This window comes from Periplaneta americana, chromosome 2 (genome assembly GCF_040183065.1).
Source record: "Periplaneta americana isolate PAMFEO1 chromosome 2, P.americana_PAMFEO1_priV1, whole genome shotgun sequence".
Classification (NCBI taxonomy): domain Eukaryota; kingdom Metazoa; phylum Arthropoda; class Insecta; order Blattodea; family Blattidae; genus Periplaneta; species Periplaneta americana.
In genome coordinates this window covers 57,264,666-57,283,880 of record NC_091118.1, presented here as the reverse complement: position 1 = coordinate 57,283,880, position 19,215 = coordinate 57,264,666, and the positions used below count along the sequence as shown (strand labels likewise).

Here is a 19,215-nt window from a genome sequence, read left to right as displayed (position 1 = left end):
ATAATAATAGTAATAATAATAATAATAATAATAATAATAATAATAATAATAAAATAATACACAACTGTAAGTACAGTAGTGGCAAAAAAACCCGGACCGACCCTTGTAGCTGATTTCAGAGCCTTGTTCACTCCAGACTATGATAGACTGGTAACTAAGACTTTCGTGGTTCGAATCTTGCCTGGGAAGTAAACATTTTTGTTCCTTATTCAAATTTATTCCCAATACTTTTCGATTGCAGCGATATTTTACTACTTAATTAACTTATTATTCCCAGAACATGAATTTTACCAGCCGCGGCGTCGTAAAATAACCTACTAAAATAAAATAAATAAAAATGAAACTTAAGTGTCCTTTTAAAAGGACAGTAGGCAAATCTGGATTGATGTAAATTAAATCGTATGAAAATGTAGGAAATATAACATCAGTAATTCACCTACTGAAGTCAGTCGTGAAAAGCAAAATATATTTGCTGCTTTAAAACTGACATAAATCTGGAATTTTTAGAGTGTCTTAGGTAAGTTAAACATTATTACAAAATGAATAAGATTATACTAGCTACATAAATATGCTAAAAAGTAGAATTAAATAGTTGTGTCACGATGCGGATTCGAACTTATAACGAAAAGATTAAAGAGCCAACGTTCTGGCTCGGAGCGACTCTGTAGTTTTGCAGACACTCTCCTGAGTAAATTATGTCAGTCGCAGAGGACATTTACAATCTACTGTAACGTCCAGTTTATTAATATTTTAAACCACTCAGTGGCGGTTCCTCGGGGGAGGGAAGGGAGGAACGTCCTCCTCACATTTTTCTTCTTTTGAAAGTAAATACCAAATAAACTATGTGCCTTGAAATTCGAGGAAGATTCGATAATTTTTAAGTTCACAGCTATAAGAAAACCTCGATTGATCGAGTTTTAAACGACGCGCGCTCATATGCTGCTAGAAAACTGTGAGAAAGATGTGAGATTGTTTGTGTGGAGGAAAGTCAATCCATTCCTCCTTTACTGCAGTTAACACACATAGACAACAGCGCACTAGCGGCCAGAGAAAGAAACAGAGTTTTAAAGCAAGTGAATGAACGGATAGGGAGGAGATCCTCCTCTGAATCAACGCATGAGCGGGAAATAGAAACCGACTTGTCGTGCAGCAAGCTCGCTACCGCTGCCATCTAACGATGTTGAATTCAGCCAGACTATGACACATCTAGGAGGAGGCACAATAAAAACAGTTTTAATGCAACGCTATGGAAGACACCATATAAACATTTTTCAATTATAAATAAAAAATATTATTCATTGCACTTTATATAGGCTACTATTCATGGTTTGAAACTTTCAAAGGATATTTGAAAAAAATCGGGTTTATTCAAAACAAAGAGGAAGTAGTTCTACGTTAGTATCGCAGATCTTTTTGGCCCCCGAAATTCACTTCCATTCATTGTGTACTGGATAGTGCAACAGCCAAGTTGTTAGTTTTGTACAAATATATTTGAAATTGTAAATAGGTACTCTAAACTACATTATTTTTAACATAAAAAATTAATCGGCCACCGGGAGCTTTGAACAATAACGGTAGTATGACTTTACAAGAACTGACATTCTTCAAAAGCATGTGATACTGACCTTGTAAAACGTACATGTGGCAACACAGACCACGTGGGTGGGTGGGTGCAGTGTTCTCCTTTCCTCAGATTATTTCCCATTCCCATTTCCTGGAAGTGAAATCATAATATATTTTGGAAAATTTATGAAACTCGGTTTACAAGAATAGATTATTGCTACACAGAAGGGAAGGCCAACCCCAACATTACCTAGTCTTATATGTATGCATTTAGGCTAATTTGTAGCATGTTTCATTCAAGAAGGTGTCATTTCGTGCTGTTAACTTCTTTCCTCCTCTTAAAAAATACGCAGGAGCCGCCACTGAAACCACTATTCAACTTTGTTACAATACAGAACATTGGAAAGGAATAATTAAATTTATCTATTATTAGTGCATATCAAGATTGAAACTATTAAGACATAAGCCTGATTAACCTTTAAAAATATATTCTCTGGTGCACTCGGCTGAGGCCTTCCCGCGTATATGAATCCGCTTTTCCGAGACTTAGAAAATTCCAACTGGCCACTTTTTTTTTTTTTTTGGGACTTCTGTACCTAAAATAATTTTATTACTGAAATGGCAGATTTCTCAAAGGACAGAGTTTGAACTGTTCTAAATTCTTATCAGAATCTCCATAAAATGTTTGCCGTGTGTGTGCCAAGAATGATGACTCGGGAAAATAGGCGTGCAATAATGCCTTACTCTGTGACAAATTTTGCTCTATTAGCGTAGATCCAGAAAGTTTTCTTGGTGGATTTTTGACAATAGATAGAACATGAGGCCTGACTGATTCAGAGTCTAAAATTTATAGCGTGTACTGGCAGCATCGAATTTCTGCTCCACTTCCCAAGTTAGAGGAACGCTTATGGCTACAATGTGCTGGAATGCTTGAAGAATTTTAGTAGTTGACAATTTTAACAGGAGTCAGATATTACTGGGCAAAATTAAGCAACGGTTAAACACTCGTCTGTGCGATTACATGAAAGAAATAGTAAGAGAAAAAATATCACTTGGAATTCTTCCACTGACGCTAAGGTCTGCCGATAAAATTCTCACTGCTATGAATGCAATTCACAATCTGGTTTTGCAATCTGTGCACATCCCTCATCACCCTCTGCCCATAGCCTTATTGACTTTTGTTTTCAAAATTCAAGGAACGTCTTAGAGAGAGAATTTCGTGAAAGATGACTGTATAATAATGATTTTAGAAGATTTCTTGCAGACAAAAGTATAGAATAAAAGAAAAAAAAAGACTTGTAACCCCACTGGAACATAGACGGAAGAATTGTCTCACAATCGAAGAGGGTTATGTTGAAAAATAATGTTGTTATATATATATATATATATATATATATATATATATATATATATGAAGGGCAGTAATGTTATGTTATATATTCATATTATAATATTTCACTGAAGATAACGTAAAGAAATGAAGCCATTGCAGGGATTTGAATTCACTTACCGTCATTTTTCTGTTGTGTCTCCGATATTGTCAAAGGACTTCTGTACTGCAGTTCCCTTGCTAGGCATTATCTCTGCAAAATATTTGACTGTAATAGAGAATTTGAACTATGAGCAAGTCTCGTGTCTAAATTAAAGAAAACAAAAAATCTGTTCAACGATAAATGTGTGATAGTATTTTGAAAGATATTCTACTCTTTCCCCATTCTTGTAACTTTAAGCTATTTTTTGCTCAGTTTTCCATATACTTTGATTACATCTTGAGTTTTTACATGTAGAATAATTTCTTTTTCAACATTCTACGTATTTTTTTTAATAGGCTGTCATTGACGCCGTTCTACATTCTCAGTGATATTAGGCTAAATTTAATCTCTTGACGCAAGTCCAGTTTTTCAGGTAAAGCTACCTGTGAAGCAGACTGAATAATATCAAGGGAAAAATTGTTCTGGGCCCGGGTATCGATCCCGGGACCTCTAGTTGAACATACCAGCGCTCTACCAACTGAGCTACCCAGGAACTCCACCCGACACCGTCTCAATTTTTCCCCTTATATCCACATAACTCGAGTGGGCTCACAAGACGCCAGAGACCCACATCAAGTGCACACAAACTCTGTGACTTGAAATTGTGGTTTTCTGTTAACGTACCTACAGAAACGTATATAGGCCTATTATGCAAATCTAGTTTTTCAGATAAAGCTTCAGGGAATTATCTTCTCGCAGCATTTTCCTTCCAACTATAGAGACTTAAGACTGTATAGCAGGAATGGTTAAATATGCTGTTAATTATGCCGTTAATTTGGTACATGTTAAAGTTCTGAAGCTAAATAGACTTCGTACCACCAGCAAAGATCATAACAGAGGACATTATTATTAAATGTTAAGTTTTTAGTTATTGGATTTAACGAGCTTTGAAGATGCACTCCTCAATTCCTTTATTTTGTGAATGCAGTACTTAGGAGATATCGTTACACAACTAAAAGCAGGGCATACTGTATGCTAAAATTCGTAGCCTATCTGTATGAGAATATCAGAATTTATATTTTGTATAATGAAAATACTTTCTCTTTGTACATCGCATAATTAGAAAGTAAAAAAGTACTTACCATTTTTTTCATTGCGTCGTCCAGTCCCTCGCCTTATTACAACTACGATCCCTCCTCATCACTGTATTCGTTCTCGCAAAATATCTTGGGAGGTTTAAGTGACCGGATATTCCTGCTGTGGTCACCAGTTTCCGGTCTCGTAACGTGAGCGTCAATCACATCTGAAACTATTATTACTCGTATCACGAGAGATTAGCAACATTTGTGCTGTGAAATATAATTATTTATTAATTCTGACGCACACTAAGCGGAATTTATTATGTAATCTTTTCATTTTTCAACGGAAAAAGTTGACGTAACTACCAGAGTAGCTGAGGCGGTCGAGACTGTCTTGTGCGTGGGCGTTGGTTCGATTCCCACTTGGGCCGATTACCTGGTTGGTTTAATTTTCGAGTTTTTCTTGAAATGTAAGACGAATGTTAGATAATCAAATAACGAATCTTCTGTCTCATATCGCCAAATACTATCCCGCTTTCATGAATTCCATAGACGCTATTTAACCTACTGCTTGATACAGCGTCCTAAAGTAACAGACTGAATATATGACAGAAGATTTGTGATATCCTTGGAATTGCGTGAAATGTTTATATTCTTGCTATTAACAGATTTTAATAATAATTATTTATTTATTTAATCTGGCAGAGCTAAGGCCAGTAGGCCTTCTCTTCCGCCCAGCCAGACTCTAATTCTAATTAAATACATTTGCTTACATAGTTATTACATTAATATCTAGATCATAAAACAACATGAAAGCAAATAATGAAAACTGGATAACTAATGTTAGTGTGACAATAATAAACACTGGTAAGAAATAGTTATAACAATAATGATGATGATAATAATGATAATAATAATAATAGTAATAATAATAATAATAATAATAATAATAATGAGATAATTTAGATACTTATCTGTGATATATATAACCATTAAACATTGAGAAACCTGAAACAGCTATTATTGTTGACAATAATTGTTAGAAAAATATCTCGTTAGCCTATTCTTAAATTGATTTGATGTCTGACAGTCCCTGACATTACTCGGTAGGGAATTCCAAAGTCGAGGAACAGCCACAGTGAAAGAAGATGAATATGAGGATGTTCGGTGGGAGGGAATGGATAATATTGAGGAGTGTTGTGATCGTGTGTCTAGGTTATGATGGGTGGATAAATTTTCAAAACGAGACGCAAGATAGACAGGAGTGGAGAAATGCAATATGTGAAAGAGAAGAGAAAGACAGTGGATTTTCCTACGATCTTCTACACGGAGCCAGGACAACATTTCGAGGGATGGTGTTACGTGATCAGCCAGGCGAATATTGCAGACGAAACGGACGCACATATTATGAACACGTTGTAGTCTCTGCGCCGAAGTAACGCGTATATCAGTAAGCAGAATATCACAATAGCCTGTGACATTACGATACAATATTGGAGCATTAACTGGAAAGTCACTTATTATTATAACAAGAAGTGACTATCCAGTTAATGGTATGAGAATTTTCATTTCCTCGACTCTTGCCAATTAATGGCAGGCCTTGTTTTTGTTGTTTAGTCAACTGTCCGAAGACAGGTCTGAACCTTACAAGTGAGGCAACTAGGTCAGAAGATAATGGGGAAGGTTGGCAAGTTCGTTTCCCCCTTGGCAGGGCTTAGTTATATTTCTAATTTCTTGACATGTATCAAATTAACAGAATAATTATCAGGATATTTAACCATTCCAGCTATACAGAGTCTTAAGTCTCTATGTGATGGGAAGGAAAATGTTGCGAGAAGATAACTGCCACGTGCAATATTAATGTATTTCGTGCGCAACTGATGCGCTTAAATCTGGTAGAAATATTTGTTGTGCGCAATCATACTTTTTGTTATAGATTGCAGTAAAATTATAATAGGGTGTAGATGTCTCCTCCTATATGAATTCATAATAAAATGTTTCTTAAATGGTTCGTATGCGGGGATTAAGACGAAGGCAGAAAACAGGAAATATTGGAGAGTAGTGAAAGACCTACTTTTGATGTATAGGGAGCGGATTTTTATGTGCTAAAAATTTAAATACATTTATTTTTATGTGCTAAAAAGTACGAAAATACATACATACATACATTCAAATGGCTTTTAAGGAACCCGAAGGTTCATTGCCGCCCTCACATAAGCCCGCCATTGGTCCCTATCCTGAGCAAGATTAATCCAGTCTCTATCGTCATACCCCACCTCCCTCAAATCCATTTTAATATTATCCTCCCATCTACGTCTCGGCCTCCCTAAAGGTCTTTTTCCCTCCGGTCTCCCAATTAACACTCTATATGCATTTCTGGATTCGCCCATACGTGCTACATGCCCTGCCCATCTCAAACATCTGGATTTAATGTTCCTAATTATGTCAGGTGAAGAATACAATGCGTGCAGTTCTGTGTTGTGTAACTTTCTCCATTCTCCTGTAACTTCATCCCGCTTAGCCCCAAATATTTTCCTAAGCACCTTATTTTCAAACACCCTTAACCTATGTTCCTCTCTCAGAGTGAGAGTCCAAGTTTCACAACCATACAGAAGAACCGGTAATATAACTGTTTTATAAATTCTAACTTTCAGATTTTTTGACAGCAGACTGGATGATAAGAGCTTCTCAACCGAATAATAACACGCATTTCCCATATTTATTCTGCGAATAATTTCCTCCCCAGTGTTATTTATATTTGTTACTGTTGCTCCAAGATATTTGAATTTTTCCACCTCATCGAAGGATAAATCTCCAATTTTTATATTTCCATTTCGTACAATATTCTGGTCACGAGACATATTCATATACTTCGTCTTTTCGGGATTTACTTCCAAACCGATCACTTTACTTGCTTCAAGTAAAATTTCCGCGTTTTCCCTAATCGTTTGTGTATTTTCTCCTAACATATTCACGTCATCCGCATAGACAAGAAGCTGATGTAACCCGTCCAATTCCAAACCCTGCCTGTTATCCTGAACTTTCCTAATGGCATATTCTAGAGCGAAGTTAAAAAGTAAAGGTGATAGTGCATCTCCCTGCTTTAGCCCGCAGTGAATTGGAAAAGCATCAGAAACTGACCTATGCGGACTCTGCTGTATGTTTCACTGAGACACATTTTAATTAATCGAACTAGTTTCTTGGGAATACCAAATTCAATAAGAATATCGGACTGATTCTCTGGCACGACCACAGCAAAGGAAAAAGAACGAAAATATTTGCTAAAAATAAAAAAAATATATATATATTTTTTTTTAAATATGACAAAAATACCTTACTTAGCTTGAAAAAAAATGTTACTAGGTACTCACCAATCACACTTGAGTATCAGTTGCTAGTAGTTGTCCGAGAATTGCAGTGAACAACAAAGATCATTTCCAAATTCTCCATCACAAATGCATGCCCATTATCTCTGAACAACGACTTATACTGTGAAAACGATCTTTCCACATCACAGGACGTCAGACGTGCATAGTGAAAGAGAGGAATGTCACAAACACCTACACCGTCAATTTCACTTACAGGTACACCCTCCAATACTTGAGCAACTTTACACATTTTTTTATATCCACTGTTTTGCTGTGAATTCACACGTGAAGCAGCGGCAATGTGCTTGTTTCCAGACAAATGTTGGGTTACCTGAGAGCTCTGATCTGCACTTACTGATTTACTACATGGTTGGCAAAATAACACTTTTCCGTCGGTAGTAAAAATGTTTTTAAATTCATCTTACATATTGCTGTAGACGCGATCTTAAACTCGATTTGATTTTAGGCATCTTAAGAGGCTAATATACACACGTCTTAAGGTAAGAAAATGTTTCTAGCTACTGACTGACAAGGTCGGAGAAAAGCTTCCTATAGCGACGCCACCACGTCTACACTACGCAGCTTATGCTTAGGCCTATGGTCCGATAACGGGGAATCACAACAAATGTATTTCCTCACTTCATAGGCATGAACGTGAGACGAGAGATTTGTTTAAATTAACTAATGTTTATATCCGAGCTCTTATCCGTTGTGTTTCACAAACAAAGCGCGGAATGAAATCATCGTCAGCAACATTAAACATTCCTAATTAGGTGTTGCAAAATCTCTCCTTCTTGTCCATGTTAATTTATTCTCATATAATAACACTGATATGCTACTTAGCAGTTCTCAGAACTTGTGGTGATACTATTACAAAAATGGATCACGGATACACCACACAGCCCATAGAAACACGAAGCAACCAAGAATTCTTAAAAAGATAACGTATTTCTGAGTGATATAATTGATTTAGTTTTAAAATATTTAAAAGTTCTTGTAAAAAAATTATTTAAGTAAAAAAAAAACCGAGATTTATGTGTTTATAATAGATTTCCTGAAAATATGTATTTACATAATTTTTTTGTGAAAATATGTGTTTTTATGTGAAATAAAATTCGGGTTTTAAACGTGAAACTTTACATTCGGAAAAATATTTAATTATATAGGAATCCGTTCCTTATTGATGTATACACTCTTTGAAATGCTATTTAACAACAAGGAAATGAGATAGAAATACGATTTTTGCGGTTTATAATTCAGAAGGCAGTGGAACGCATGAAAACGGGTTCATCTGTTTATAAACAAACATGGCGGTTCAATTATCGTTCGACGAACGATTATTGGAAAGTCGAGAATGTTGTTGAAGTTCAACGACGTTGGAGGGTTGAATTTTGAACACAACCCGAACAAGGTTAATTATTGCAAGAATCCTAGACAAGTTTGAAGTCGACGGAATAGTGCAAGATGTGTTGAAAGGGCGGTGCGGAAGAAAGAGAAGTTTCACCGATAACGAGAGTGTTGATGCCGTCATGCAGGGTTTTGCACAGTCCCCAAACAAGTCAATGAGGCAATGTTCTCGTGAGATTGGTATCAACAAATCCAGTGTTCATCGAATTTCACGAGTTCAGAAATGGAAGTCTTACATTCCGAGACTTGTCCACGCACTTAATGAGGACGACCCTGAAATGGATAGGACGAAGAGGAAGTTCTGCGGAGTTCCTGCCTCGATCTCCGGATTTCACCCCTCCAGACTTCTACCTATGGGGAGCTCTAAAGGACACAGTGTACACCACAAACGTTGGAGGAACTGAGAGTTCAGATTGAACATGCCTGTAATGATATTTCATTAGCAACAATCCAGTTGTATGTCGCTCTGTTGTACGTCGTTGCTGGGAGTGTACTGTGGCGGAAGAAGCCCATTTTGAACATGTACGGGCTTAAGGAATACAAAACCGCAAAAATCGTATTTCTGTCTCATCTTGTTGTTGAGAAATAGTGTTTCAAAATGTATGTACATTAAAGTTGGGACATACTGTATGGATGAATGCTTCTTATCTTGTCACTTCCCAAAATTAACATCAAATTTACCCGAATTCTCTGTATACCATATATTGAAGATTTTGTGTTTTGGAGTAAACATAGGCTATTAATTCAAGAAGGACTTAGAATGCTGAAGAATACAACATTGATGGCTCTCTTCCATTGTTTTCTACCAATTTATGTTATTACCCTATGACATAATGTTAACCGGAACAATAATGTATTGAAAACAATATTTATCTTAGTATAAATATAATATAGATTTCGAATATATGTAAACATTTACAGTACTGAATACGAAGCCCATATACCTACATTTGTTTATTAAAGTTATGAGGCTTGATGTTTTTCTCTTCATCATACGTAATGAATATCCATTATCGGTACTGATAATATCTCAATATTAAAACGCACTAAAATGCCGTAACATGTTGCTTGGAAGACTTCTTGGTCTGTACTCATATATTCAGTAAGGTAAACATGCACATCAATTTGTGTAATGAAATTGGTATTGATTGTTCTCATCGTACAATTTTCTCGACGAAAGCGTCATCATCAGGAGTTCGAGGAGGACATTTATCATATATAGATGTAGGCCTAAAGTACTTGCGTTTGTATGTATTGCATAAATTCAAACAACTACACAAAATTGCAATTACACAATGAATCTTAATATAGATCGCAGTTTCCTTTCTACATATAAAACACTACTGTGTATGTCGAAAATTTTTGGAACTTCGGCATTTTCGATTCTAATGGAGGATGAAGAAAAAGGTACTATCCGATATTCCGGTAATTGGTGGACACTAACGTGCATATTGCATTGTACCTTAGCATTTGCAATAAGAATAACCCAAGTGTGGACAGTAGATATTCCATTCAAATCTAAAATTACAAATGGTATGTTTCGTACCACTGCGTTTGCTACAGGTGTATGCATATATACTACTGCTTTATTTAAAAAGGACGTTGTTCCAAGATTATTAAAACAGTTGTCTGATTTGGATAATAAATATATCCAACACGAACAAAAAACACGTTTTTATAAAGAAATGAAATTGTTCACAAACATTAGAATTCTCATTTTGATTGTTATCACATTACTGGGTTTAATTTATAATGTTTACAATTTTCAACTCAAAGAATTTTTGAGTGCCTTGTCAGTAAGTTTCGATGCATCATCTATAGTAGTATTTTATATTTTATATGTTGCCACGGTATTACAGGTTAGGCAGAGGTGCAAGTATTTCAATAATTGTATGTTAAAACGTATTTATTCTTCACCTATACCGTTTGCAATTGACTCCAAATGTCAAAGATGTAATCAGATTAGGATTGTCGACATGGAGAATGCTTTCGACACAGTTGCAATGTTATCAAAAGCAACAAATTTGCATGCCTGGATTGAAAATGTCAGACTCTTTCATAATGAATTATACGCCATTGTTGAGCGCATGAATTCTGCTTTTGGATTTTCTATTCTTCTCATTTCATGTTGGATGTTCATGACTATAATTAACGTAGTGTGCAGTGTTGTGATTCTTATTCCTTCTGGCAATGATAGAATTGTAAGTATGGTATTATTAATTTTCTGCACACTTCTTACCTTATATACTTTAGTAGAAATAACTGTTTGTTGTCATGTAACCTCGGAAGAATCAAAGAAATCAGTTATTATAATACAGGAATTGATATCACGAAGTGTTACTGACAAAAGCACTGTGAGTGAATTGATGGTATTAAGAACTCAACTGCAGGACATGAGAGCTGTGTTTACTGCCTGCGGAGTATTTACTCTAGACTTGCCGTTCCTGTATGCAACTCTGGGTGCAATGTGTTCGTATATCCTTGTTATAGTTCAAACAAGTTGAAATGCAAATTACTTCTTGTATTAATATGAGTGCTGGCTTTTAAATGAATTTTGGAAATCCAAAATTATTGATTTTTGCTTTGAATTATGTAGGATATATGCATGTAAACAATCGTACGTTTATATAGATCTTCAAACAGCTAGGAATTGCAGTTTTTTATATTTATTTACAGCATGCCCCATTACATAATTTTAGTAATTCAGTAAAACCTTTGATTACGAACATAATTCGTTTTGAAATCGTGCTCTTAATCCAAAATACTCGCATATCAAAGAGAATTTTTCCATAAAAATCGATGCAAACTCAGATTAATTTGTTTCACAACATTTTATTCATATAAAATACAGTATAATTCATGTAAAATTCAATAGCTACAATAGTGCAACACAAATTACTTTACTGTATTTTGTTTTTGAGTGTCTTTCACCTGTTTTACTGCTTAGTAAACTTCTTGAACATTTAAAGAAAATAGTTTCCCTATCACCAGACCCCGGAGAAAGTATTGCTTAAAGGGAAACGCGCGATGTAGTATAGTTAATGTTTATGTACCGAGGACTCTTGCACGCATCACTGTGCAGGTAGGAGTAGTGCCGGCGTAGCTTAGTACAACGCAGTCAAAAGCAATCGACACGGGTCTTCAGAATACCTAGACCAAAAGTACGCAAGATAGAAGCACTAAGGAAATATGTTCGTCAATAGTGTGTTTTCCATCCATGGTAATGAACTGTTTTGTGAATTGTGTCACGTGAAATTGGCAGCCGACATGGCATGCAACGTTAAGAAGCATATAAATAGCAATAAGCATAAACGCGCATGTAACAGACAACAGAATTTAAGCAAGGTACAGCAGGAATCTCCTTCACAACTACATTTGAGCGAACATTTTACGAAGATATGTGTGACGCATTTATTGCTTCAAAATATATTCCGTTAAACAAATTATGAAACGCGAAACTCCGTGGCTTTTCAAAAAAGTACACTGGAAGACAAATTCCTAAAGAAGGAACACTGCGGAAGAAGTGTGTGCAACATGCATATGAGAAATGTCTGAGTGAAGTGAAGTGAAGTGTAAATTACAAAATGAGAAGATATGGGTTTCTTTCTATAGATGAAAGCATGGACTCCGTTGGACGTCACGTTGCAAATGTGGTTGTGGGTGCCCTTAGTGCGGAATGTTGCTGTATCTCTTAATGAGTGAAGTGTTGAGAGGGTTAATTATTCCACCATATGTGAACTTTTTGACAGTGCTATGAAGTTGCTATGGCCATCCATTCGAAAATGTGTTACTATATGTTACAGATGCTGCAAGCTATATGAAGAAATCTGCCAAGTTTCTTGAAACACGTTATCCGAATATGATACACGTTACATGTCTTGCACATGCATATCATAGTTCATTGCAACGCATCAATACGTAAATAATATTATTACTAGTATGTCAAGTACAATGAAATATTTAGGTCTCTTAATAAGAATAAAATTAGAATTGCACTTTGTAAGCTTCATAGCTAATCACTGGAAACTAGTCAAAAAGACGCACAAATAATGAATGAGACTTTCATGTATTACTTCATTTCTCATGAACCAAACTGTACTACTGCCAACGTCACGCTGTCTATCGTTATTTACCCCATCCCTCTCAAAGCAGGTATGCTATGTTGCATACTAAGCTGATAGCGATACTTTTCCCGGGGCTACTTATCACTAACGGAATCACTTCTGACTGCTTGATTGACTGGAATCTTTTCCTTTGACTAAGAACCTATCCAATGACACCTGCTTTTGCCTTGTTTTGAGGATTTTACGAAAATGTGACATTGCGTTGTCTTCAGACAGGTTTACCGCACGCATTGCTGCAACCTTATCAGGGTGATGAATTTGAACAAAATTTTGTACTGCTTCCCACTTTTTACACACCTCTTTAATCTCATTTGAAGCAAGGAATTCGTCCGTTCTTTTCTCTCTTCCTCCTCCGACGAGGCCTCCTTCCATTGGCTCTTGCTGTTGCTCGCAAGAGAAGCACATTACATACAAATCGTGGTGCTCGTATTGCAAAACATCGCTCGTTTATCGAATAAAAATGTTTTCTCATTGTTCCCTCGTTTTTCAAAACAGTCTCAAACCAAGTTACTCGTAATCTGAGGTTTTACTGTACTACATGCTTTGAGTATACATGTATACACATTTACACATTAGTGATATGGAGTGGATCGGGGGAAGATGCCTGGCTTTTTCTTTGATTAAAAATGTAAGATACTGTTAATTTAGTTTTGAATTTCATATTGAAATGTAAAAATCTGGATGGTATTTAGAAACTATATTTTTAGTACAAAACAGAAAACATTAATTACCTTGTTTACAGATAGGCCTACAGGTTTTCTTCTTACCTGCACTGTAGGCATCTTTCCCCGATAGTCGGGTAAGATGGCAAATGCAATTAACACATTTATTGATATATGTATTTTACCTGAACTTGGTTTAATACATGTAACAAAATTGACTTAATCTAAAGCCCATGGACACTTTCTCATTCGTTTATCACTACTTAGGAACACAGTCATTGCACATATTTCATTGCCGTGTGCAAGACTCGTGAAATCACTTCTTGCTAACTCTTTTTTGTAATCATTCTTTTTTAGGAGGCGTCTGCTTGCGATGCTCTAAACAGTTCATATCCTCGCAAGTTGATGACTGTCCTCAATCAATCCACTGACTTCTATCATAGGATCTTACGTAATGTTTACACATTCCCTGCAATAAAACAAAAAATAAAACACTTGCGACAGGTTGCCATCTTACCCCGAAAAAAGTGATCATCTTCCCCAAGTATCGGGGTAAGATGCCTAGTGCTGTGACGCAACCTAAGATGGCGGAACAAGGTCGTTGGTTTTTAATAATACAAACTTTAGAACCTGTACTACAATATCCATTACACAGGTTTGACAGTTATTACGAATGCAAGGATGTGTTAAAATTTTAGCATACCTTTGCAATTATTTTATAGCAGAAAAATGAGCTGCTTTCTTGCTTTTCTTCTTCTCACAACAAGAACACGTGGCAAAATGAGTTAGCTTCCACTCTACAGACATTCAACTGTCTCAGTGATCATGAAGACATGTGCGTGGTGTTTTCTCTTGAAAGAATGTGAAACTACAAAGAAATAAGCATCTTCCCCGATAGTCATCTCCCCCCGATTCACTCTATAGGCTATATTGGTTTCCGATAAATATTGTTTCTGATGACTTAGATATTTAATTCACTGTGTTAGATTTGAAGTATCTGTTTTTGAGTTTTTCAAAGTCTATTGAATTGATAAAATGGATAAAAGGTTTCGAATAATTTTGTACTAACATTTTGTTCACTGGCCATTCTTTCGAATACGAACCTCTTATCTTCAGATTTTGTCTTTTGTTATTTAGGATAGAACACTCGAATAATAAATGTTCAACAGTCTTGTAATCTTGTGCAAATTAATGTCAACAAAGATATAATTTTATTTTTTGAAATTATTTTACAAAATTACAATATTACTTTTTACTGAACATTGTTTTAGTATTTAATGTCGCCACCCTTGGCTATTTAATATAGCCACCCTTGGCACTCCTTTGGGCATAGAGTGAATGAGTTTCTTTACATATTTCACTTATTTCTAGGTCATAAAACCACACTTTTATCACAGCACAAATCATCTTTTTTTTTAGGTGGTGCAGTCCATTTTCCTCATTCGTTTCAAGTCCCCAAATATTCTCTATAGGGTTCAAATCCGGTGAATTTCCAGGCCAGTCCAAACACTGAAAACTATTTTTCTCCATGTAGTCTTTCACTTCTTCGAAGCATGACAAGGTCCAAGGTCTTGCTGGATATCACCTTTTCAATGTACAGTTTCTCTGCCAATCTCTTCAGTTCTGGGGAGATTCTTGTCTCTAAAATTGAAATGTACTTGTTGCTGTTCATCATTCCATCAATAAGAATCAAACATTTGGTTCCTGTGAATGTAAAACGAACCCAAACATTTTTCTTTTTGGAAACTTTACCGCCTGTTTGTTATGTTTCGGCGTGAGGTTTTCTTCATCGCTTCTCCTTACATGCGAGACGTTCAAACCCTGCACTTCAAAATGACTTTCATCAGAAAATAGGACACTTCTCCACTCTTGTTTAGTCCAGTTCTGATATTTTCTAGCCCATGCAGCTCTCTTGTTCTTCGTAAAACACGTTAATAGCTGTTTTCTGGCCGGTCTTCGAGCTTTCCTTCCAAATTCTATAAGCCGCCTACGCACTATTGAAGCATCGATTTTCACCCCTGCAGCCTCCAAATCTTTTGTAAATCAAAATTGTTCTTTTCAGGAATGTTTGAGTGTTTGAAGAATAGTAAGTCATGTATGCATTTTGAAAAAAAAAAAAAAAGATAGCAAACTTGTATTAAAACTGAACATTTTGAATCATACCCACAAAACATTAATCATATACACTACATATTACAACATTGGTACATAAATATATGAAGAGTCCACTGCAAGAATGATGGATGTCACTTTCTTGTCGGAAATGAACCAAGACTGTCAATGCATAGCTTAAAACATATAGAATGTATATATAGAGTTATATAGCATTAACACTGATAATCATTGTCCAGTAATGATCGGAAAATCACAGTTAAGCTTTGAGCGCTAAGCATTTCAAACTTTCAATTGCTTCTCCTGAAAAATGTGTTCCAAATGACATCCATCATTCTTGCAGTGGACTCTTCATATATACCAAATCAAATGTATTATATATCAAATTAAAATATTAGGATTTAAAATAAAAGTGATAATTCAAAATGGTCTAGGATTCTTTGATGATGCCTATAATAATTTTTTCTAGTTTTGTGTTGAATACCATACGTTTTTAATATGTTCCATGTAAATTTGGATATACTATCCCTACTACCAAAACGTAGTCCCATGACTGACCAATTTTTAAGAGCTACACCATAACGGATGCTCTTGTCAGGAATACACGGTTCAAATACTTTTCTTCGAGCCACATGTGCCGTCTCATTCCGACCCGTACGAAATGCAGAGACTCACCCTGCAACCGTCTGATACGGTAGTGCATCGTTTCCACAAGCTTCAAGTAACACTTTGTGACATTGGCGTGCATTTCTACCACGGGTTACCTCGATTTTTATCCGCGAACGCTGCTCAAGTTTAGTAAACACGCTTTAGAGCAGTTAAAAATAGTACTCTATATTTAACTACGCACAATAACATCATATCGTCATAGCAACCGGTTTTATCATTCAATACATCGACAATATCTCTGACTACGCTCACCAGTTGTCTCGTACCGCATGCGAATGTGCATGACCCATTCCCGACAGTGTTGCAACTACTTTATTTACAGCCGATTTAGATAAGACAAATTAAGGAGAGAATAATTGAAGAAATTAGCGAAATAGAAGCTAAGAGGAAATGGAAAGAAAAATACGAAAGAAGAGGAGAAAATAAAAACTACTGAAATAGAATATAAAAAAGAAAGAATTACAATTAAGGCCATTTCAAACCTTAAAGTATTTTTGGCCTTACCCACAATTGTCTCCCATGGTCGTCTATCCAGTTTCATATCTTCATTTCTTCTGACTTGCTCAAGATCTGTAGTACGAGGGAGAGTCAAAAAGTAACCGTAATAATTATTATTGTTTTATTAATTATGTAACAATAAGACTACAAACACTTCATCATTTTTCAACATAGTATAACAGGAACACTTGCATTGAACGTAGTGGGGACTATGTTGAAAAGTGATGAAGTGTTTGTAGTCTTACTGTGCATATTCAATTAATAAAACAATTATTAATGTTACTTTTTGACTCTCCCTCGTACTTCATTCCAACGAAGTCTTGGTCGATGCAAAGGTTTTTTGTCTCCTGGAAGTCTAAGTAGAGCTAGACGTAATGAAGTCTTTGTTGTCCAGAATATGTTCGAGTCATCTTAATAGTATACTTCGTATTATTGCAATTAAATCAATGTTGTTATACATTTTCGTAATATATTTGTTACTTCAGATGTTCCATGTGTTGTTTTTTTCATTAATTGGTCCTAACATTTTTCGCAGTATTTTATTGTCAAGTGTAATAAATTATAGAATGATAGTTTTTTTTTTACTCATTTCTCAGATTTTGTACCGTAGTGAAGAGGAAATAAAACATTTCTTGTGTGTGTGTTTCAGGATAGGAATTAGGAATTTAGTGATTTATTGACCGTGAAGTAATATACATTTGCATTTATAATTCTGGTTTTTACATCTTCCTGTTCTGAATTCAATTCACTAATTTTTAGATCTTAATACCTGAAATCTGGGAAAGATTGAGTCAGGGAAGAAGAAATTAGTGAATTAAATGAAAAAATCTGATACATAAATAAGAGAACAATAAGGTAATTAAGATGAACAAATGAGTAGAAAAGCGTATAATATTTAAAAAAGAATGAAAGGGAGACAAAGGAAGGAAAAGGGGTGAGGAAAGAGAAGGAAGAAAGTATGTAAAAGGAAGTAAAGAAGGAAACAATAAAGGAATATTATGTAATGGTAAGGAGGGTGAAAGGAATAGAAAGAATGAAAAAGGAAGTTGTAATGAAGAATGAAAATGACATGTGTAATAAAGCAAAAGAATAAGGGAGAAGAAAGAAAAAGAAACGGATTAGAAAGAAATAGACATACAAAAATTAAAATTATATTTTAAATATACGCAGGAAAGGAAGAACATACTGAAGAAGAAGAAGAAGAAGAAGAAGGTAAAAGGAGAAACCAATTACCTGAGTTTTTCAAAATTTGGAAAGGCGCCATTGAGTCCACTCCTGGACGTAGAATTTCATTTGCTAGTCATGTTCTAACTGCTTTAATTAATCTTGTAAATGTTTAAACATTTTTTTAAAATCTGCTTAGAGGTTTATTTCAGTATACATAGTCCTACAGAAACATGATGTAACCATTTTTCCTCATCCTTTTTCCGTCAGCAGATAAGTACGTGCTCCAGTTAGAGTTAACACAAGGAAACTTGTAAATAAATAGGTCTTCCTTTTCATATACAGGCATTGTACAGTAAGTAGTAAGAGATAGCAACTATTCCCAAGGTTACCATGAGAAGAAATTCTGTAGGAGGACACATGGAATCTAAAATAAGAAGACATTGGTGAAAAAAGGAGGACTTTTTAAAAATTGGTATGAACAAAAATTATAGTTTTCTCACTAGTTGCTGGATCAGTATTACATCTGTACCCTATTTATCGGTGGAGCCCACTTTGTGCACAAGAGCCTGAAAAGACAAACTTATCTTGTAACAAATAACTATGGAACTGTTCACAGGACCTGTCTTTGACATGATGATACCTCTGACTGTCTCCGTTAGCTTGCGATTTCATTCTTTTGTCCATTGAGCAGATATTAGGAAACACTCTCAACACTTCCATTGTGACTTGAGATAAATAAACAGAATTGACATATTTTTAAGATTCTGAGAAAGTTTCACTGCTCGCAGAACTATTGGTATTGAAGAATTTGCACCATTGTTTATCTAAACTTATATCTTTGTCCAAATTAATTTGATTGGCATATCTTTGTACATTGCAGGATAAAATTAATAAAATAGCTTAGAATCATGAATAGTGACATTTTTAAAGTGTAAGAATTTAATGCATGTCAATAGGTCATCATATTTTATGTTTTTTATGTGCTCCAGCTTCAACCATTGAAAGCAGTTAAATTGTTTCATAGGTTTTCACCATTTGTTTAGATATTCTATGCATAATATCGCACATTATTCAGTATTCATATTAATTCTAGT

The 19,215-nt window shown here is 35.3% G+C and overlaps 1 long non-coding RNA gene across 1 annotated transcript in view; it reads right to left on the bottom strand.

Moving 5' to 3' along the window:
* Nucleotides 1-4,339, bottom strand: part of LOC138693999 (uncharacterized) — a 68,779-nt gene extending 64,440 nt beyond the window's left edge. The window contains exons 1-2 of the long non-coding RNA XR_011330688.1: nucleotides 4,178-4,339; nucleotides 3,074-3,161 (exon numbers count right to left, since the gene is read on the bottom strand). This is a non-coding gene — a long non-coding RNA (uncharacterized lncRNA). The remainder of the gene's footprint in view (nucleotides 1-3,073; nucleotides 3,162-4,177) is intronic.
* Between the last annotated feature and the right edge of the window lie 14,876 nt (nucleotides 4,340-19,215).